This window comes from Thermobia domestica, chromosome 3, assembly GCF_964235325.1.
Source record: "Thermobia domestica chromosome 3, izTheDome1.hap1.1, whole genome shotgun sequence".
Taxonomy (NCBI): Eukaryota; Metazoa; Arthropoda; class Insecta; order Zygentoma; family Lepismatidae; genus Thermobia; species Thermobia domestica.
In genome coordinates this window covers 128856392-128879316 of record NC_137456.1, presented here as the reverse complement: position 1 = coordinate 128879316, position 22925 = coordinate 128856392, and the positions used below count along the sequence as shown (strand labels likewise).

Sequence of the window (22925 nt, the reverse complement as noted above, 5' to 3'; positions counted from 1 at the left end):
ATGGAGCAGAAACATGGACAATACGCAAAAAAAATGAAAAAAGATTGGAAGCTTTCAAAATGTGGATGTAGAGAAGAATGGAGAAAATTAGCTGGATCGAGCGGAAATTGAATGAAAGGATGTTAAAAATGGTGAGAGAGAAAAGAACAATTTTATATATGGGTTAAATTCCAAAGTTGGGCGTCCGTTCCCAGCGAAATTTTTAAAATTTACAGGAAAGATATGGATAATTTGATCGTTTGTGTGCTTGATAATATATAAGAGTCTCGAAAAACCTGTTTATTTGTTATATACAAGCGGTTATAAACATGGGACTATACGGCGAGCGGATGGAACTACTTGGCGCAAGGTAACCGAACAGTTGCATTGTGGGAAAGAAACGAGCATTTATGTTATCAACATGGCGAATGTACAAGGGCAATGAACTAGCAGTTTTAACATTTGTGAAGCAATACGTTGATAACGAGCAAAATCTTTTAAAAGTTTGTGAAGAGCACGGATTAATGAACCTAATAACAAATTGCAGAAAGTGTGGAAAGGAGATAACAGCGAAAAAAACTTGACGAAAGCGGACGCCTAACTTCGGAATAAATGCCTTATATATTATTAAGAAGAGGAAGAGAAACTGTTTGGAATATTGGCTAAGAAGGAACTGTGTCATAAGGAACGTGCTAGAGGGTATGGTGGCAGAAATAAGAAAGAGGGTAAAGGAGGCTACAATTGATTAGCGATATCAAAACAGAAAAAAATAGTACGTGAAGACGAAGAGGTTAGCTGAAGACCATAGAGCAGGAAGCTTCTCAATTGCAGCAAATGATCTGCCAATAATGGTAGAATGCTTATGATGATGATGATGATGATGTATAGTTTCATAACTCTCTTGTTTTATTCCATATTAATTACAACAGTTATGACACAGAAGGTTCTTGATGAAAACAAATAGCATCGGCATGGCGTCTTTATTAAATACTGACATCAGTGGCGTCTGCAAGAGGGCTTTCCGGGTTTTAACTCCCTTGAGCAAGATATTATACAAAAAATAAACATTTGCCATATTAGGATATGTATACAAATACCTGAAATGAAATTCACTTGGAACCTTGATCCCCGCCCCCCTTCCTTGATAAAATTCTGCGTACAGTACTGACTCACATAGTCAATCTATCTTAACATGAAGCTGCGTTAATATATGATGAATACTTCTGTTCATAAGTTAATGGTGATATTTATATGGAATTACATTTGGCGGGGGGCTGTAAAATTCCTAGACGAAGAGTAATTTTTCAGTTGACTGGTCACGATGGATAGAATCTGGTATGTCTTTATGGTGCAGAAACAACAGAGATAAACTCTGAGAGCCCTTTCTACACCATAAAGGTGCAAAAGTTAACCGCAAAGGTGATATTGTCCGCTTTCAAAGAATGCACAAATATATTGATAGACTATCTGTTATGGAGTCAAAAAATCACAAACACTATTATTGTGATCTCTTAGGTCGGTTACATGAAGAACTGAAGGTGATGCTAGGAGAACTATCAAGAGAAATACTGTTGTTCAATGTTTGCAAACAACAGACCAGTTCACTTTCCTAGTCCAGTTTGAAGTAAAATTAAGAATCCAAATCTTTCGCCATTTCCGTACTTCTCAGATTTGACATTAGAAACTTGTGTTTTTCTTTCCGGAAACGAAGCGTCAACTCAAAGAACATCATTCTGACATTAGGGAGGCAATCTTTTCTGAAGTGGAACAGTGGTTTTCAGCCCCAAAGCACAATGTTCTATAAAAACGGTTTACTCAAGACGAAAGTGCGTAGAAATGTGTCATCAAGCATGGCGACTATGTAAAGAAGTGCTAATTCCGTTATGGTGTTATAGTTATTCAAAGCCTTTTCCTTCCAGCCGATTGCTTTAGTTTTTTGATACCCTTTTCGCATTCGGCTAAGCGGAACAAAAAAACAATAAGAAAATTTTCGAAAAAATTGAAGAAAATGCAATATTGGACATAATTTGAAAAAAGAAAAAAGACAAGCTTATTAAATGGAGTTTTGTTTTAGATAAACTATATTCAAAAATACAAGATTAAGGTGCGAAATCCTGGGAAGATGGGGAAATTACCCAACTTAATATATTTGGAATAAAATCCTCCAATTGTTGATGATTTCAGAGAACTTCCTGCAAGGAAGGGGACTTTCAAGACACATGAGGTTAAGATAGCACTGTGAAAATATTTATAATTCACGTTGTGGATGATAGGAGATTTGCCCCGGTAGGAAATTTCTAAGCTCCGAGAGAAATTTCGCCCCCAGCAACTTATTACTGGGGTGTGTGTAAAATGATACTATTGTAAAAAGTTTGTAAATTAATCATAGCAATCCATATATAATTAACATCATTTCTTATGTTGACTAATTAACAGATAAACTAGCAGTATGGAAAGACAACAGAAAACAACTAGAGTTAATTATAATCTCGCAACTTTGTAAACAAAACACAAGCAAAAGCGAACTAGTTATATTTCATATCAACTGGTGCGGACTTTTACACTTCTCTCCCCTCCCCTTACTTCAACTATGATGATTTTGCACTCTGTGTAAGAGAAGTTATGATGAAATGAAAATGAAGAAGGAGAGGAAGAAGCTTATGAAATGAAATTTTAAAAAAATCAGTTTTACATCCTTCGGTTGAGCCCTTTAGGCTAAAGAAGACGGGCAATTAATAAAAGCGAACCATTGTGCAATTAAGTGGTGAAATGGTAATAGGGAGGAAACATTGAGAACCCTGAGAAAACCCACAGACACATATGTCCGTTGTCCACCACAAACTAACACGGACTAGGATCAACTTTTGAGAATCTTCGCACCTTCACTCCACCGCTGAGCTACCTGGCACCCAAGAAGGTTAGGTAGACACCTACAATTATGTGTAATACCTAGGTATAGATGTTATTTAATAAAACAATTGTATCTGTACGTTAAGGTAATATGAGACTCAAGAATAAATGTATCTATACGAAGAGGTTAGGGTATAACTGTAACACATTGAATTTTTGTGGTAAATTACCTGTAAAATACTGTTGAGGATCACCTCTCCATCTTACTATGTATAAGCTACGAAATTTTTTGAACTTCAAAGAAAGAAACAGTTCCAAACCAAGAGCAAAAACTTCACAAGTATTTAACATTTATTAAATAAACGAGCTTTCAGTAAGAAGTTAACCATAGTAACGGATCTTTCTAACATGATTTTGTTAGTATTTTTCTTAAAGAAAGGAAAAAAATCAAGACGTGGTATTATGTATAAGGAAAGTTACCTTTATAAACATTTACAAGTCTTGGAGAAAAAACGTATTCTGAAAAGAGTGCAAACAGAGAACTTCCAAATTAAGAACAGGACAACCATGTTAAACAGAAGTTTAACGTTTTACACAGCTTTGGTGTATACGGAAAGGACGCTAAACACCAAAAGAAATGTTAGCTAAGGATGTGTAAGCAATTAGAATTATGAGATCCCAAATTTCGTCAGTCTACAAGGTAATATTTACTTAATATGTATGATGGCTATTATTTTTATACTGATTTAATTGTAACTTCATTATTATATTTTACGGTCGTGAAAAAAAGAGAGATTTATTCCGTGGCCATCTATCTTGTTTAGTTTTTCGTTAGGGGAAGGTGATGTACCTACGGCCAAAATTTGGATTTGATTGTTTTCTGATCTCTGTGATGCATTTTTTCGCAAATAAAAAATTTAGGCGCATAGTTTGGGGTCTCTGGAATACTAAAAAGTTGTGTCTAGTTCAAAATGTTGTCGTTAAATAAGAATTATTTTTACTTTCCCAAGACCTCTTTTTTGGCCGTAGGTATATACAACAGCCCGTTGTACCTACGGCCACCTATTATATGAACCCATGAACAAGTTGAAATTGAAAAAAAAAAAATAGTCAAGAATAGGCCACAAATAACGTTTTATTTTGTTAATAAACAGGTGTAAAGGAAACAGATCTTTGAGCAAATGTTATCAAGGGATATGCTCATTAATCGCACACATTTGTCTGAAAAATGCAATTTTCATTTTTATCCCAAGTTGAAATCGCTGAAACCAATTGAAAATGAGAGAAAATGGGATTGACGTGCAGTGGATCCAACTTTTGGTTATGGCGGCTTCTTAAGATATCAACTCGTGAATGTCAAGGCCCGTTTAGTCGTCTATTTATTTACTAGTTTTGCTGGTGCTCCTTTTGAAGTTTTCTTCAGAAGCTTTTCCTATTTTTCCTGATAAGCTTTTTCTAGTTTCTTAATCTCTTGTGAGCTTGTCAGAATCCTTGAACTGCCTTTCTGTACCCCCCCCCCCCAATTCGCTTTTAGGAAAGGGCTCTTGTGCCATATCTATTATCTGAAGATAGGACATCTCTGTCTTCTACCAACACGATAGCGTCCCTCCTCATTATGAAAATTGTATTCATGAACATTTGGATGTACAGTTTCCCAAACTCGTGGATTGGTGGACGTGTGCTGTCGAGTGGCCACCACGTTCCCCTGACCTCATTCCCCTATTTTTTATCTTTGGGGAAACTCAAGTCCATTGTGTATTCAGTGAAAATTCCGAATATTGGCCACCTAATGGAATGCATAACAAACGTGTCTGCAGACATACCTGAAAGCACTTTGAGCAAAGTTTCGGATGAATGGTAAAAAAGAATGATCCTGATAGTTCAGCGGAATGGACAACACTCGAACACGTCCTTCAATCGGGAGAAACATGTGGTACGTGGCGGACGTTGTGAAAGGCAAAAAAGTGAAAACTTCGTTATGATAAATGATAAAGCAAAAACAAGCAAAACATTGAATTCCTTTAAAAAATTCAAATGAGAACAAGGTGTCACCACATATGGTTTCAATTTAAGAAAATTAAAGTGAATTCGAAATGGTGGGTTTTAAGATGACAGCCATCGACATAGAATGTCCTACAAGTTTTTCTCTCACCTGTACTACTAACCAATATTGTTACTTTTACAATTCTTTCAAACTCATGAATTTTATTTGGATAGTTTCACACTGTTGGATCATCCTGTATCTACTGTAAACTGTATACCACATGACCTGTGAGTAATCCAAATTTGTGTAAACTCTCTGTAACGAATACCTCTCATTTTCTCATTTACGTACAAATAATAATGTCCCATCTGTGTCCATTATTGAAGAGTTTCACTATATATATATAAAGGTAACCAAGGAAGTTCTATCGCTTTTTGTGGAGGTCTGTGTTCAATTGGCCCTTACACCGTGAGTTGAGTGCCAATGGAGATAAGGTGAAGATCAGTTGTTGGTGTAGGTATATCCAACATACTACCTGGTTGTTGCAGTTCAGTTACACCATGAACTTGCGTAAGGACAGATTGAACATGGGACCTCCACAGAGCGTCATAAGGGCGTATATGCTGGACGAGTTCAAACTGGGGTCAAACGCCGCTGCAGCGAGGCGAAAGATACGCCAGACCTTTGGTGAGGGTGTCGTGACTACGCGGACAGTGCAGCGGTAGTTTAACAAATTTAAGGACAATGACGAACACTCGAAGACGCACCACGTGCCGGAAGATCAACACATGTACAAAATGAAGATCTTTAGGCAGAAATTGATGCGAACAGTGGCCAGAGATGTGAGGAACTGGGACTACAATTCAGTGTGAGTGGAGAAACCATTCGGCAGCACCTTCATCAACTTGGGAAACACTACAAGTTGGGTCTATGGGTTCCACATGATTTGACTAGGGGCCAGAAGGCAACGAGTGCAGGCACGTGTTTTTCTTTGTTGTCTTGTCTGAGGAAGGAGCCATTTCTGAACAGGATGTTGACATGTGATTAGAAGTGAGACCTGTACGAAGCTGACGGCGCCGTCATCATTGGTTAGCATTCCGTGAACCGGTTCCAAAACAGCTGAAACCAGCACTGGACCACAAGAAAATCCTCCTGTGTGTTTGGTGGAGTGCTCGCGGCATCATGCATCAGGAACTTCTTCCAGCTGGTCAGAACATCAATGCAACTGTGTACTGTCAGCAGTTGAGCCGTGTTCAAGAAAAACTCAAAACTCTGGAACCAGCACCACTCTGAATCGCAAAGGGGTCCTCCTGTTACACGACAAAGCTAAGTCCACGTGGCTAGGATGACCCAGGACACCATTCTACATCTAGGATGGGAAACACTATTGTATCCACCATACTCCCCGGATATTGCACCATCCGATTATCACCTGTTCCATTTCTTGGACAATCGCCTTAGAGGACGTTAGTTCAAATCCCCAGTAGAGGTGCAAAATGCACTTGATACTTTCTTCGCTTCACGACCCACTAAGTTCTAGTGCGATGGAATCCATGGCCTTCCAGAACGTTGGCAGAAGGTCGTCGATAATGATGGGGGCTATTTTTGATCTTCCAGATACGCGTTTTAAGTAAAAAAGTTTGTAAACAGAACGCTGCAGCCTAGCTGTTGCGAACCTAATCCTACATTTCCCCACTCCCTTCTCCGTGACGATGATGTTTTGCAGTGTTGCAATCTGCAGGGAGCGGAATGGTCTGAGGATTTTCTACATTTGAGTGTAAATGCTGTATATTGACTGTGCCAGTTCGTACCAATGAAAAAAATAATAACAAAAAGAGAAATTTCCCTTTCAGAAGGCGTGAAGGAATCGCCCCGTCGGAAAGCGTCACTGCTTACAGTGTATCCATGAGGTAGTCTGCACGGGCCTGGCCCGTGAATTAATAATATGAGGCCCGACCCGAGTTAGAAATATGTTTTAGCATTTAGGCCCGACCCCATGTGATAATCAAATGAGCCCGAATTACAAAAATTTAACAATTAAGGCAAAATTGTATTTTTAAATTGCAACAATTAGATGTTTAATTTTACAGTTTAAAAGCTTTCATGATTCAGAGGCAACAAGGAAATAAAGGTTATCCTTTACATTTAGTTAACTATGAATTCTCTCTAAAAAAAAAAAAAAAAAAAAAAAAAAAAAAAAAAAAAAAAAAATTATATATATATATATATATCATTATATAAATTCTCATATAATATAAACTGACATTGTCTTGAAGAAAAAACCAAGACACGTTGTTCTCAATGCTCTTGTTTCTTTAATTCAGTGTAAGAAGCAGTATTTTCACTCAGACAAGCTAAGCATATTTATTTCTGTTACTTTTAGTTTTTTTTTTCTCTATTACACAGCTTTTCTTTCAATGCAGAGTGATTTTAAGTGTGGGCGTCTTAAGTTACAAATTTAGGTGTGCGTTAAAAGTTCTCCAGAAAATATCGTTGTATTATGCCCGAAAAGGTCCCGAGAAATATGATTGTTTATTTAAAAATTTACGGCCCGGGCCCGGCCCTAGGCCCGAGCTCGTGCAGACCTCTACCATGAGGATGCTTACCTACTAAAAAAAAGTAAGATTCGGACTTTAAACATTTTAGCAGGTGATATTTGTTGTAACATAAGTTTGCTGAGTTAGTATCACTGGAACTTTCAAAGCCAGACCAGTGGATGGAAGAGTAGTGGGGAGGATGGCGGAATACGAAGTGCTCCGCAGCGATCTGTGCATCTTGGTTTGAAACTTGTCGAGTTATAGGTGACATATCGATGTTCGAAGGTGATGGGTGAAAAAACGACAGAACTTTCTTGGTTACCTATATAGCCCTATATGATGTTTGAAAGACTGCAGTAAAGAAACTATCAACATGACTTGAGCATAAAATTGAACATAAACACATTACTCTCACACCTTTCCGCACAATAATTTTAATCTCTATTCTCCATGGCATGGTCCACCATCCAAATCGATACATGTCTGGAGACGAAGAGCAATGTTCTCACAACCAGCTTGACAGACCTGTACTGGTATCCTGTAGAACTCTTCTGTGATAGTTTCCCGTATGTAATTTCGTATGTGATGTTGATACATCTTTAAAACACCTCATAAGAAAAGTCAGGTGGTTTCAAATCGAGAGATCGAGGGGCCACTTTACAGACTCATGACCGATCCAGGGGTTCGGGAATGTTTCGTTCAGCCTCACTACCCTGTCTGGCATATACCAACAGTTCTAAGTCCAGTGACCGTTATCCCCACTCTCAGGCTATACATGTTGCCATATCGAAACTTTTGTCCAGAATTACTAATACTACAGTCAGTCAAACATAATATACATAATCAGGCTCGCGTCCTGACCAACTTTGTTGATCGTGACGGGGACATATAGCCTCGTTGCTGATGGCCCCATTAATCCTCCTACTCACACTCATAATGAGGTTCGCAACCAGAGGGGGGTTAGGGGGACCTGGTCCACTCTAAACTTTTTGTGGCCCCTGCAGACCTCAATACAAAATAATACAAAAACACAATTTAGATATTTGTAAGAGAATGTTTAATAACTTGGTCCCCCTAACATATTCATGCCCCCCTCCAAACCTCTGTGGCTGGTTTCGGGCCTATTTATAATTATAGACCACCCTGTATATACTTATTACTCGCGATCTATTAAATTAACCTACAACTAAGATAAAGTTATTTCCCTTTATTGAAGTAAGCACATTGCAGGGGCGCACCCACGCTGAGGAGCCGGACCTCCTACCCAAAATATTCGTAACTGTCCGGAATTTTTTCGGACAGGCGATTTTTCAACCCCTTATTCGGTGTCCGTACAACCTTAAAACCGGACGTTCAATGTAAGGTAATTTTTTCTTACTAGTCCTAGTCTCTGTTTTATTCAGATTGTATTGGAGTGACGAAAGAAATCTGTGTTGTTGAACATGGTTAAAGCAGAGTTGATAATTCGCATTGATATCGACCTGTCATGCTCGGAATTTGCTGAAGAGTTAAAGGCAGGATAATTTACTAAAGTTATCAAAACTGCTAAAAAAAAAAAAAAAAAAAAAAAAAAAAAGTACATTTTCAAGAGCGCAGCTAGCACTGCTTTATCTTCTGGTTCCAATTAAATAATGTATCCAGATCTAGTAAAAAATATGTAGACATTATAAGACATTACTAGCCCCTAGCGAAACTGGTACGGCTTATTTTTCAAGTACGTATATTTTGAGCATGCCATAACTATATTGCCAATTATATTTGCTTTCTGTTTTAAATACGATGTATTATTGACGATAGACTACAAAAATTACATGCGCTGACTCAACCAAAGCTGTAATAAGTAAGTTTAATAAATGCTAAAAATAACTAAAGTTTTTAAATTCGAACTCCGAATCGCTCAATTTTATGTGAAGTAAACACTGTCAGGTTGTTCACATTTCTTACAGGCGATGATGTCACACTCTTAAGAGTATACGTACTCCACCAGGAGAATGTCCGGTATTTTCATTTTCAAAAATTGGTAACCCTATTTGTAACTCGACCTACATTTATGCAGTCTTGATAAATCTAAACATGTTTATCAGAGAAATGATTGATGTATCGCGAAGATTTGATCATCAGTAATACACTATTTCTTTTCTTATAAAAACAATATAGTTCTATCTTTCATCTGGGAACGTGTCAGTGCTTAGAAATTATTATTATTACTTTTAGGTGTGGAATAACACTAGTTCGATCGTACATACACGTAGTGTTTTATAGTGTTGGACCTTTCCGAACAAAAATGTCTGGGTACATGCTTGCTCACATTGATCTATAGTTTAATTTGTGCTAATAAAAGCAAACGTACCGACAGGTCATGCACATTTGATACTATTTCAATTTGTACTGAGAAATAATAATTAAAAAAAAAAAAAACTGAAAGCGAAAGCAGTAAGAAAAAAAGCGATAAGAACAGCAAGCAGAAAAGAAAAAAAAATATCCCGCCTTCGCCAATGCAAAGCAGTGATTCCCGACAGAGGGCAGGTGAGTAGCCGTGACGTGTTCACGTACGAAGGCAGGCAAGTGGGATTCGGAGGAGTCGGAGTTGCAGCGTCAGTATTTTCAGGTTCACTTCAGTTGTGCGCGAGACAGTGTTTAGAGTAAGTGAGAGTGTGTTGTTTTCTAGTTGAGGGGGCGTGTATTGTAAAGTGCTGTGCAGTGACAGTGGTAATTGTTGCCCCGTATACATAAATAAATAAATAAGTGAAGGAATCCAGTTCAAGGTAGGGAACTAACTACCTTTTTTGTGTGTTTTATATACAAAAAAAAAAAAAAAATGTGTTGCAGTTTCATTAAATTAAAATTAGAAAAGAATATTATTAAGATAGCGTGCTGGCGTGTGTTGCATGATTCTGGGAGATGGAAAAGCATCCTTCAAGAGTTGTGTTGTGTAACTTTTTTTTTTTTTTTTAAATAATAATAACGTGGAGGTGTTCAATGATACTTATTGAATGCAAATGTAACTTTCCCCTTGTCCTATACGAATTGAATGCGCGATTGACATTTCCTGTTGTTTTAGTTTTGGTATCTACGAAACTCTTCTGCCGATCTGCGCACGCCACGGAATGTTTCGATCTTTCTTCCAGTTAAGTGCGGGAGAGAGATACTCTGTCTGAGATGCTGGGACCTCGTTCGGCACCTGCAACGGGGGAAAGTATACGAATGGACACGCCCCTGGGGCGAAAGGAAAATTATATGAAAGAAAAAAAAAAAGTACCGACCGTCTCAAGCTGTGAATCGTTTGGCCTTCTAATGCCAAAATATGGCTTTGAGAAAGGACTGCAGACGGGGATAGTCACCCTTCGGGCGAAAATAGTCTGCGGCTGAGAAATACAAAGATGTCCTGATACAGCCAGACTCCGTAATGTCTGGTTCTTCTGTGCATATATATGTAATATATAGTATATATGTGGCAGAAAAAAAGGCTTTTAAAATAGTTATTTATTGCCTTCGGAATAGGATTAACGACGTCGAATTCTGAAGTAGCTGTTCGTGTAAATTCACTTTTTATGGCTTTTGCGAATGAAGAAATTGCGAACAAAAAAGGAGAGCTTAAGTCAGTCTTATGTAAATTGCATCGTAAAAATAAATGTTAAAAGAATTCAAAGTAGGATTGAAATATGTAAAAGGTTTTTGGAAGTTTTTAATCAGTGGCATGCGTTTTCGCAGAATAGTGTTCACGTGAAGAATTCTGATTACATTAATAATTCCCGTTGAGTAACCCTCCAAAATGAAATTGAATATCTTAAAGCTAATAAATAGTGTCAACAATTTCGAAAGTGAGCCGGGTAGTATTTACAATGACTATACTATTAATAATGAATTAACAGCTGTCTGTTGATCTTTCTTGTAGACTAGAAATTTGAAAAAAACGATTCATGACGTTATAATTCTTGAGCACTCAAAATTCTGCAAGGGCCGCGGTAGCCCAGTGGTGGACCGCTGACATATGGTGCATGGGGTTCCGATTTGATCCCAGATCTCGCTTTATGGCAGGCAAGCATCGTATGCATGGGTTTTCCCCGGGTTCTCCCGCCCTTTTCCCACTTTTTTCATTCCATCATTTTCTCCTTACCGCCGTCTCTTTTAGCCTCGGTTCATAATCGTGGGACGTAAAAGTAAAGATTTCATTGTGAAGATTCTCCACAGTATGAAGGATCTTGACAGTTCATCGAATACTGTTAAGTAATAAATTATTCACATGACAAAATTGTTTCCAAAAGAAAATATGTTAGAAGGAGAGAAGCGTGGTGAAGGTCCTTATACTCTCCAATATTGTACAGTTTACTACATAGGAAAATAACACGTTGCATATATATATTTTTTCTATAAAATGCAATTTTTTGCTGTCGGTGACTGTACAAATCATATAAGGGGCAAGATCTTTAATTACTAATTCAGGCTGTTCTCTCCCGCCGTTAATCGTAGTTATGGTCTTTAAAATTGGTACGGGACACGGTGGCTCAGTGGTAGAGCGCTTACTGGTGCTTGGAATCTCTGGTTCGGTCCCCGGCCAAGTGTGTGATGGACAACATTGTATCCTGTCGGTTTTCTTGGGGTAGTCCCGTTTTCTCCCACATTATCATTCTACTAATTTTTCCATCATTCATTTGCCTTAATCATCCATCTCTTAGTCTAAAGAGCATAATAGTAGGACGTTAAACTGAAAGATTTTATTTCATGTTTTTTAAAAATGGCATGAGACACTTTAGTAACAAATAAATAAACAAAATGATAGTTTGATTTACTTCAGTGTTACCCATAAATGAAAAATTATATATATAAGTAGTATGTAGTAGTTCGAGATATTCTGTTTTAAACTGTGTGAGAGTTTTAATAACAACTGGTACTTGGATAAATGAGATTTTTCGTCGCCACATAACGCTGATTGCTTTTCTCAACTTATGTCTTACATTCACGATTCCGAACACAAGTGGTTTGCTAGAATATTGGAACTAATTAGCTAAACGGAATGTGATACTATCGCATTTAGCATTTTTATTCTGAAAAGTGTTCTGCGTTGGTCTATGTAGATACGTGAAATCGAGTCGGTTGGTATACCCATAGCGAATAGATAAGCCTCTGTAGCACTCACCTGAACCGAATTTTCCACGATTTTATGTTGCCTTATGATGATCATTCTCAGTTCATTCTTTTGTGGCTGTCATATGTAATATTTGATAGTTCCATGTTAAAAAAAAGAAAGAAAAAGAAAAGAAAAGAAAGAAGTTATATGGTGAGTTTAGAATTTTCTATAGTTCCCAGGCAGTGCTGGCTGTTGTTTCCATTTCGCATTTTCGTGGATTGATTTTCCAGTTAAGCCATAACCAAATGAACAGGATTTAGTGCTATAAGGGCCTGTAAACTGTTTTTTTTTTTTTTTAATTTAATTTCGCATAATTGACCGTGGAAATTAAGATGCATTGATTTATGCTCTCCACATGTGAAGCTATTGTTGAGAAGAGTGGGAGGAAGAAGTTGTGTAAGTATATCCATATTACGCTTATATTGATATGTACAATGTCATGCCATGCAATCTACGCGCGACATTTTCATATCCCAATGGTGTGGTTTGGAATCGCTTAAAAGGACGAAAGGTATACGCGCACTTCTGTTAGGGCCTCATGTCTTTAAATAGTGCTGTCGAATTTTTGTGGCATTTGCGGTTTTCGGTTTTTGAGAAAACTGGTTTTCTGAAAACCGCAAAAGCGGTTTTCAAAACCGACATTTCGGTTTTATGAAGTTTCACTTTTTTCAAGAACCGGTTTTCGGTTTTTTCAAAAACCAATTTCGACAGCGCTATTTTTAAGTTCGTCCTCATTGGTCTGCCTTGTTTAGCTAGTAACACCAATCTTCCTGGTTACTGTACGATTATGTCTGAGAATAACAAATGATTTTGTATAGTCAAACAGCCGTTTAGTTAATTAATATAAGTTCAAATGAGTGTAAGTGCAACAAGTGTGTCGATCAATTGTGCACATATATATCCAAATTATCCGTGCATGTGTTTTTGGTTTTTGGGTTTGGTTCCCGGAGGAGATACATATTTTTTCACAATGTTGACTCAGTATCGTTAGATAGGCAGTTGTGAGTCTAGAAGGCCAGAGGTTATAACGACGAAAGATAATGTGCTGACCACATATAGGTGTAATCCAACTAAAAGTCGTTGGGTCGGCAATAGTCCAGTAAGTGTTTTTTTTTTTTTTTTTTTGTTTAACGTCCTACGAGTATTCACTGAGGCTAGGGAGAGTGATGATAATGGATTAAATGGTGGAGTAAAGAAAGTGGAAGTAAACGGTAAATTCGAAAAAAAAAAAAAATTACGAACACTGTATTGTCACCACAAAGTCCACTTGGAGCGAGCTGGAATCGAACCAGTAAGTACAACTGTTTTACAACATGTATAGATTATTATCAAAATAAAGTTTCCAGCGTCAGACCATGCGTAATAATAGTTTCAAGAAGATTACATTTAAAAAGTTTAGAGCGGTAGTGTTACGAACGGAGACAGAAGAGAGGTAATATGACAATGGTACAAAAGCTACTGAAATAATGTACCGTATCAGCCAAAGAGGATAAGAAATATTTATCCAATGCGTCCCGTTTGAAATAAAGCCTGGTTCTATCACATTCCAAAGGCAGCTATGGTACATACTACACTAATTCAATGGACCATAAAGTTTGCAAGAGCTCAGAAAGAGAAGAGCTAATAGGAAAAAAGGAAGTTGGAAATCTTTAGTTGAGAGGTGCTTTGAGTTTACGGAATTATTCAGAAACGAATTGGGAGTATTACATTATAGAGAATATAGATTCTAATAGTCGAGGGCTCAATTGAGCTTAATGCTGTCATGTTCAATTAAATCATCCCATCTGATTTCTTGTTCACTTTGAACTCCTTAAATTACGTAGACCCTGGTTTTAAGATTTAGCTTTGTCTCCTTGTGTGACGTTAATATTTGGATTATAATGGGCGAGACGTACTTTTAAAATCCTATCCAAACAGCTAGAAATGTTCCTGGTTCGACCTCAGGCCATATAATGTGAACTCTCTCATGGCTGTATGGTTATCGTTATCACCTTTGGCAAGGGATATTCGGGTTCGATCCCCCTAGGAGACTATTGTGATCGTATTCCACGCTAAGCTGTAGGTCAATATACGATATAGCCTCGGTGCTGTAAGTTAAACTAAACTCCAACCTACGTCATGTGAGTTTGTGATTGACTAGATGGCGTCGCGAATTGTTTCGAGGTTCTCCCGTTTCCTTCTCATATTTTTATTGCATCGATTTCTTTTCTTTTTTTGTTCGTTATTTACTTTATGTAGGCATTACTTCCATTAATCATCTATCTACTTTAAACTAGAGGGCATAATCATTGGACGTAAGACTGGAGATTTTGATTTCATTTTAAACTGCAAGAGTTTGTGCCTAAGTAATTGTATGTGGCCCCAGCGAGGTTTGAACCTGTGGTCACGCACCGAATGTAAACACATCACTAGTAATGAATGTTCTTACAGGGCCTCTAATGATTGATGACTATACCAGGCATCACTACGAATAGTTACAAGCACTTCGGCAGGACTCGAACCTGTGATAGACCTGCTGACCTAACGTCTCGGTCCACATAACTGCGTCAGTGGCTGAAGGTATTCACGTTATATCTATTATGTTGAAACAATGGACCAGATTGCTTTCGCGAATGAAACTAAGTACATAATGCGAAATCAAAATTCACCCCAACAAACAACTAACCCACGTAAGTATGATTTAATATATGTAAAAATAAATAAAGGTTAATATTTGTGAAAGGTTGTATGTTGTGTGTGACATGTTACTGAATTAATTATATTTTTAATTGCGCTGTCAAGTTTAGTGAAGTCCAAGGTCGGAATATGTTAACGAAAGATACCCAGCGGCGTAGTATTTATTAACGTAATAACCTTTAGTATTCTGTGTGTTGTGGATATTAACATTTTTATTGTCATGCTAACATAGTATTGGAAGGAGATTTTACATTATAAGATACAAAAAAATGGGTCAAAAAGAAATGTTTAAAAAAGTATTAACGAAGTTACGAATAGCATTTGTTCAGAGGTAGAAGTGGTTTTGGTTAATCTTTGTGCCAGCAGCGTCATTTAATCTTGCTTTGGGTGGAAGGAAGGAGATTCTCCGTCAATATAAGTAGTTTCATATTTTTCGTTAGTATGTTACCATGGCACATATTGATCAGTTTGATTATCTCGAACGTATGTTCTTTTCATGACCAAGGAGCTATATGATGCGGAACCCATAGTTTAATGTGAGAACCTAAACACATTTGCTAACAGCAGAGATTGAACACAGGATCACATGTACCGAGAAATATACGTACTACTTAACTCGTAAATCCACAAAACTTGTTTGTAAGTTAGCGTTAGATTGGGATGGTCAGCCGTATAGTATTTTTCATGCTTATACCTAAATGGCCAAGAATGATATAACTTAGTCTTAGGGAAGCGGTAATAGGTGCAAGCAAAGTACAACGAAATAACTGGTGGCTTGACTAATAAAGTGAGTGAATTTCATTATTTATGTATGGAAAAACGGGGTGCTGCCTGCTTAAAATGGTATCTGCTTCGAGTTTTTTTTTTTATTACTCCTAACTATACCCACAGCAGTGACGACGCTAGAGGGGAAGAAAGGGAATGGGCATCCCTCCATGTGGCAGCGTCCACCCCACGACTAACCCCCAGACAAGTTGTACTGTAAGTCAAGTCATTTAAAGTAATATTTTCGATTAAAAAAAGTTGCCCCACAAGGAACAAAAAATGGCATCATCACTGCCAATAACGATGCTAGAGGGAGGGCAAGGAGTCTTGTGCCAACTGGTGCCCATCCAGGCATGATAGGTCAGGTAGTATAAAACTATTATTTTCGGTGTACAAAAGATATCTACCTCCCCCCCCAAAAAAAAAGTATTTTAAAAGGGCACAGTGGCACTTCTTAGTCTGGTGCATGGGGTCCCTGGTTCGATCCCCGGCCAAGTAAATTTGTGGTGGACAACATCGTGTCCGTGGATTTTCTCTGTGTACTCCTGTTTCCTCCCGCATTTTCATTTCACCCAATTCTTCCATCATTAACTTGCCTTAATCATCCGTCTTCCTTAGCCTAAAGGGAATAAACGTTAGAAGTTAAGCTGAAATACTTCATTTTATCATTTCATTTTCAAGAAGGTCTCTGCCCATCCCCCCAAGATATAAAAACTGACGTGGCATCGCCTTCCCCCCCAGATATGTGGTATAATGCGGGTCGAGTAATATGAAATTATTATTTTCAGTCTACAAAAAATAGTTGTCTCCCCAAAATGACTGTCTCTGCGCTCCCATTCTCCCAAGAAATTAAAGCTGGCGACGTCACTGGTCCATAGAAAACAAAAAATTTCTTTTCAGTATTGATACCATTACCTTGAAATAGGCTGTAATACTTAAACTAGGATCCAAACCACTGCTCAAGCTTTTGTCAGACTCGATGCTCTCACTGGGGATCAAAACCAGGACTACATACTCTGAGAACATGTGGTTTATTTAACTATACGTGCTTAGGAAGGGATGCCATAAAATTGATGGAGGGAGACTATAGTGTGAGACTTCATTTTTTGTTGTGGTTATCGCTCCTTTTATACTCCTAGTGTGTCTTAAATGGTTGTGAGAGCACGTGTTCAAGTGTATGACCTATATGGGTACAATCAAGTTAAGTTTGATAAATAAACTGAACGTAGTTCTTACTGTTAGTTTAATTTTCTTGGCCATCATCACGTTGTATGACTGCTACAACGTCTCGCTACGTAAAGAGGAAATCCCTGGCGTAAGATAACCCTCAGGCAGGGTGTTAATAAGGACTACTGGTTTCCAGAACTTAATTTTATTATAAATCATTAAAAAAAACTAATGTTTGTTATGTTGTCTGATAGTATAAATGCATCATATAAGACCACTTTTATTCGTAATTTTCTGGCAGCTGAATATTGTCAAAGGGTTAAAGCTTAACCATGCGTTTCCATTCCCACACACCGTCATCCCGTTCGTACCATTACATTATTCTCTCATTTCACATTAACGGCGAAGATTCGAATCCCATTGCGAGTAATTTTGAGGCGTCGTAATCACCTCTTCTTTGAGCCCGCCCTCTCATCGGAAGAATTGTCATTAATTCTAGATCAGCAGCGCCATCAATGTTTAAAACCGAAACTCGTAACTTTTCCAACGGCGTTTGCAATCTTGAAATCGACCCTTTTCTGGGCGTTTCCTCATCCATCTTTTATGAAGCGCTGTTATCTGCTGAAGCGTAATTCAGAGGAGTCCCTCACCCTCTTTCGTCAGAAGAGCCTTTCTCTACCAGCCAACACGTTTTAAAGTTCCTTTGGCTTTTGAGTTTTATGAGAGCTGAGATTGTCGTAACACTGATTCTCTCTGAGATTTATGTCGAGGTGTCGTAAAAGGATGACTCATGTCTAATGAAGACTTTAATTTACACAGACTGACACAAGTTTTTTTAAAAAAGATACACTTCCGAACTTGTTTTGAGTTTCTTCCTCTGCTTATGTTTCCCTTTTTTTTTGTTTGTTTGTTTGTTTTATTATTTATTTTCCGCGTACCACAGTTTGAGAAACCACACTTTAATTGGATACATTTTAACGAATTATGTATTTTAAGAAAATAAACTGAAACAATACAGTTTTAAAACAGCAAGTTGCCTGCACGTGCACAGTTTAACACCGTTGTGAGCATATAAGCGGATATAGAACCAGAGCACAAGCCCCAATGAGGCAAGTGAGCGCGATTGCAAGCCAGATCTGTTAGTGAGATCGAGTGAGTGAGCTAACATGAGCCTGGGCCCGAGTGAATCCCGATTGCAAAACGTCGATTGGCTGGAAAGTAAGAAATAAGGCGCTGATAGCTGATGGTTTGACCTCACATGACCCAACTAGCAAGAGTAGGAACAGTCAAAGTCCTAAACATCTTTACGCTAATAATAAGTATGACTAAAGTTATATCGAATGCCTGACAAGTGCACTGTCGTATAATCACTGTATAATTAGAATGAACTGTAACACGAGGAAGATGGTTATATTCTATTTTTATGACAAAGAAAGAGCCTTAACTATTATATAATTATTATTTAAAAATTTCTACTATAAAATGTTGCGAGTGTGAACAGACCCTCTTGGCATTGCCAGGTATTCTGAGAACAAAAACAAACCAGGCGAAATAAGACAGAGGAGCGCAAACTACGGCAAATTTCAGTGTCGGCTCACGCCCGACATATGAGCATAGAGGGTTAAAATAATAATTAATTGCCAAAATTGTTGTTCGCTAGTTTAATGTCAATTATCATTTTAAATATCAACCTCTTGCTTAAGAGTTGCTGCAATAGAACAAATGAGAAGAAATATATTGTACCTTTCAGACACTGGTAACGTGACTATGCAACCAAAACCACTGGCAATGATAAGTTGGCGACGATTAAATTCGGGAGAAGCATAAACAGGTTGAGTCCTCGCACCAATTAGGAAAAAACTGCGGTTAAAATTTAAATATCACCGGTCTAAAATATTTATGTATAAAAATACATATTTTATGGTAATACTTTTAACAGCATCGCGCTAACTTTGTGGCTTATGGAACGAACCCGCATTCAAAAAAAAAAAAAAAAAAAAAAAAAAACCCTTAGCCAACTGGATCCAGTTTCTACTTTGTATTCTATTTCTGCGAGATCCACCTGAATATTTTCCTTCTATCGGCGCCTAAGTTTTCCTAATAGTCTTTTTTTTTTCGACCTGGCAACCTGAGCCTACTAATTTTACGCTAACCCATGTCATTTTGTTTCGCTTAATGAGATCTATTGATTGGTATTACATGTTTTTTTAAAAAAACACTTTAAACGATAATATTGCACATTTTTTACTAATGAATGATTGTGAATATATCATGCAGAATTCTTAATATTCTGTATTATTCTTAAATCATTATTACGTTACTTTTATAAACGTATTATTGGTAATGCATTATTCTGTTTACTCAGGGGACGCAACGCTTCCACAACTCTCATAAACGATACGCCTTTTTTTTTTTTTTACGGTAATTGCGTATTAAATTGATTTAAAAAGTATAAAGTTTCACTTAATATGTTAATGAAGGCATTTGCATGTAAACATTAGTTGATATGAAGAGTATTAAGAAATGAGAATATAATATTTTTTCTTCTGCTGCTGGTTATTAGGCCTATAATCAACAAAGCAAAATGATAAATAGATGTTAGGATTGTTCAACTTCACACAATGCCTCTGAATGTAGGAAAACACTTCAGCTTTTAGTTGAGTACGCGTTCATTGGCTTCTCCTTGTATGAATTATTAATACATGTCTTTTCATAATTAACGTGGAGTTCTAATGTTCACGTACTTATCGGGGTGTTTTGGTACCGAATCTGTAAGAGAAAGAATTCCGATTGTTTACGGGTGACCACTGTTGTATTTAACGAGTTAACCTAGCGATATCTCTGATTTACATGAATTACCTGACCATGCAACAGCAACTCCGATAAGGCATGAATTGTTTCGTATTGATTTTTTTAACGTTTCACATTATATCGCAGTGTGTTTTATATAGAGATTAGGACTTAAAAGTAGGGAAAGTTGATGGCTTTTTTTTTTTTTTTTGTTTCAATATGTAATGCCAAACTTAACAAGAAAAGAGGTCTTGTTTCATTAACATCCCGTGGCTATGCCCACAAGATAACGAATGATAAGTCAGTCATTAATATGAAAAACGTATGTTTTTGGAGGTGTCCGGATACTTTTGATTACATAGTGTACGTATATAAATCTCCTTCAATACATAAATCCTATATTCTTTGTTTTTTAACCCTCTTCTCGTATAGACTTTTAGCCAAATATAAACATTTTATATCTAAAGCTAAAGGTTTCCTCTCCTCTTTCGGCGAGAATGACTTGACCAGCACCGGCTCTAGGTATTTTGACATCCTAGGCGAGATATATATTTCAGCTCTCCCCTTATAATAGTGATATCGTGGCCTTTACGTAAACAAAATATACCCTCCTGACTTAAACATTAGTTAATGTTATTCCGATTTCGAACAAGTATGCGGTGAAGCTTGCTACCACATGTGGCTTTGGTACTTTTAGATGGCTTGTTGTAATGATCGTTCGCTCTATAACTGTTAAAAAAATATCCGTCACACCGTCTCTAAAATTTGCCGCCTTCTGCGACTTCTAGTTCGCCTATTTGGACGAGCCGATCGTTAGTATCACGTTCCTGTGGGGCACGGTGGCTCAGTGATAGAATGCTTACCTCTGAGGGTGGGATCCCTGGTTCAATCCCCGGCCAGGTAACTTTATGGAAGAGAACATCATGTTTATGAGTTTTCTCAAATTCTCCCGTTCCCCCCCCCCCCATTTTCTCATTCCACCAATTCTTCCATCACCATTCACTTGCTTTAACCATCGTCTCCCCTAGCCTAAAGGGACGTTAAACTGAAAGTATGACGTTCCGGTCTCCTTTAGTTCCCCAGTTTACCTTCAGGTACTCGTTTTAGAAGAGGTTGGGTAAATCTGAGTTATATTGAAATATTTCTCTCCCTTCTCTGGGGAACCGAACTCAGGCCGGCCGATTGCGCCAGGTAGACTTAAAAAAAAATGACTAGGTCAGTGAAGTACTGAAATGTATATAATGGTAAATAATGATATTTTCCCATAAATATTCCAAGAATTTGTGGGTATTGGTTGGTTGTATTTAGAGTTCAGCAAACATTTCAGCTACGAGGCTATATGAGATATAGACCTACAACTTAATATGGGATCCAAACCACATGATATCTCGCCGGGATCGAATCCTAGTACGCTAACCATGTAGCTGCAAGGAAGTGAATCTACGAATATTGTTCGCTACAAAAGTGCACATTGTCTGGGATTAAGTCTAGGGCTAGCATTCTACTGTGGCACTTCACTATGATTCTATCATTGAACTACTGTTGCCGATTAGAAATTCAAGTGAACGACATGAACGTTAACGGAAGTTCACCCTCAAAAAGTCACACATTCTGTCAATTAAAATTGTTGATTAAATGATATCGACTATTGTACCATAGCAGGTCGACAAGAATATAAACAGTTCATTGATTTTTGTGTTAAGCTCTTATGAAGGTCCTCCGTGACTAAGCGGGAAGCGTACGCGCCTTTGGCGTGGGAGACCCGGGTTCGATTCCTGGCGGAGCTCAGGTAGGTTGGATTCCATGTTAATCAGTAGGCCCCGTCTCATATAGCCTCGCTGCTGAAAGGGGCGTTAAACTCAGAATCAATCAATCAATCAAGTTACGCGCTTATGCAATATCAAGGTTATGAAGGACCTAGTATTTACGTGGGCTTCTTACAACACTGGGACTTGAATACAGTGCAGTTAGCACAAACCATTATACAAGATCACCTTGCGTGGAGAAGGCTGTTCCGCACCACAATATTTCGCCTCTGACGAAAGTAGATTTCAGATAAATAGTTCATATTGCTTCTACTGTATTTCAGAATATAGAATGCTCCAAGTTGAATCTAACATCTGACAGTAAATTATGTATTCATTTAGGTACTTTAGTAGGCTTGTTGAACGTTCTATGATAATTAATATTATTATTTCAGTTTGTTCCGGAAGAAAATTGATTTTCATGCATTTTTAAATAAGTTGCTTACATACAGTACGATATATTTTAAAGATCTAGCGATCATGTCACAAGTAAAAGGTGCCTACGCTTGTATTTGTATAAATTTCTAATTGCAATTTTAAAATCTAATTTGAGGATGCTTAATGCAATGGAACTAGTTTAAAACGTATCTGGCTATGGGGTCATGATAGACCTCAAAGTTGAGATCTTCGAAGTATCGTTTATGCCATAGTAAAAGTGCTCACGCTTTCGTACATTTCCTATTGCATTTTTTCGTGCCTTAATCCAATTTCAAACATATCCGACCATATCGTCACAAGAAAAATGATCGCAAAGTTGGGATTTTTATATTAATTAATATCCCAAATTTGAAACCACTTTTCAAGATCCTTCATGGGCGTCAACGGCGAAATCTGTTTTCAACATTGGGTGGGACGGGTAAGACCATTTCCACATATATATATATATATATATATATATATATATATATATATATATATATATATATATATATATATATATATATATATATATATATTTAAGCGATGTTCAATCAGGGGAGCAGAGTTGTCTTCAACATTGGGAGCCGGGCAGATTTGAGGCTTATTCTGGGAGAAATTAATTTCATCTCAGTTTCCTTTGTGGCAATCAGACACAAATCATAACATTTCTCCCCAAAATGTCTCAGTTCCAAGATTGAAGAAGACATGTCCCCCTCATCCCCCCGGGATTTGCGCCAGTGTTGGGCGTGTGAGTTTTAAAATAGTTTCATTAGATTCAGCATAATCAATTCAGTATAAACAAATCCAATTAGAGCTGTATCAAT

The 22925-nt window shown here is 37.5% G+C and overlaps 1 protein-coding gene across 9 annotated transcripts in view; it reads left to right on the top strand.

Annotated features, from left to right (window-relative positions):
- Prosap (SH3 and multiple ankyrin repeat domains prosap) overlaps positions 1-22925 on the top strand; it is a 474641-nt gene that overhangs the window by 89326 nt on the left and 362390 nt on the right. Inside the window, exon 1 of one of the 9 annotated variants that reach the window (XM_081751677.1) lies at positions 9929-10115. The exons of the other annotated variants lie outside the window; for them this stretch is intronic. The gene's annotated coding sequence lies outside the window, so the exon portion shown is untranslated. Of the gene's footprint in view, positions 1-9928; positions 10116-22925 lie in introns of those variants that run through there. 9 annotated transcript variants of the gene reach the window in all.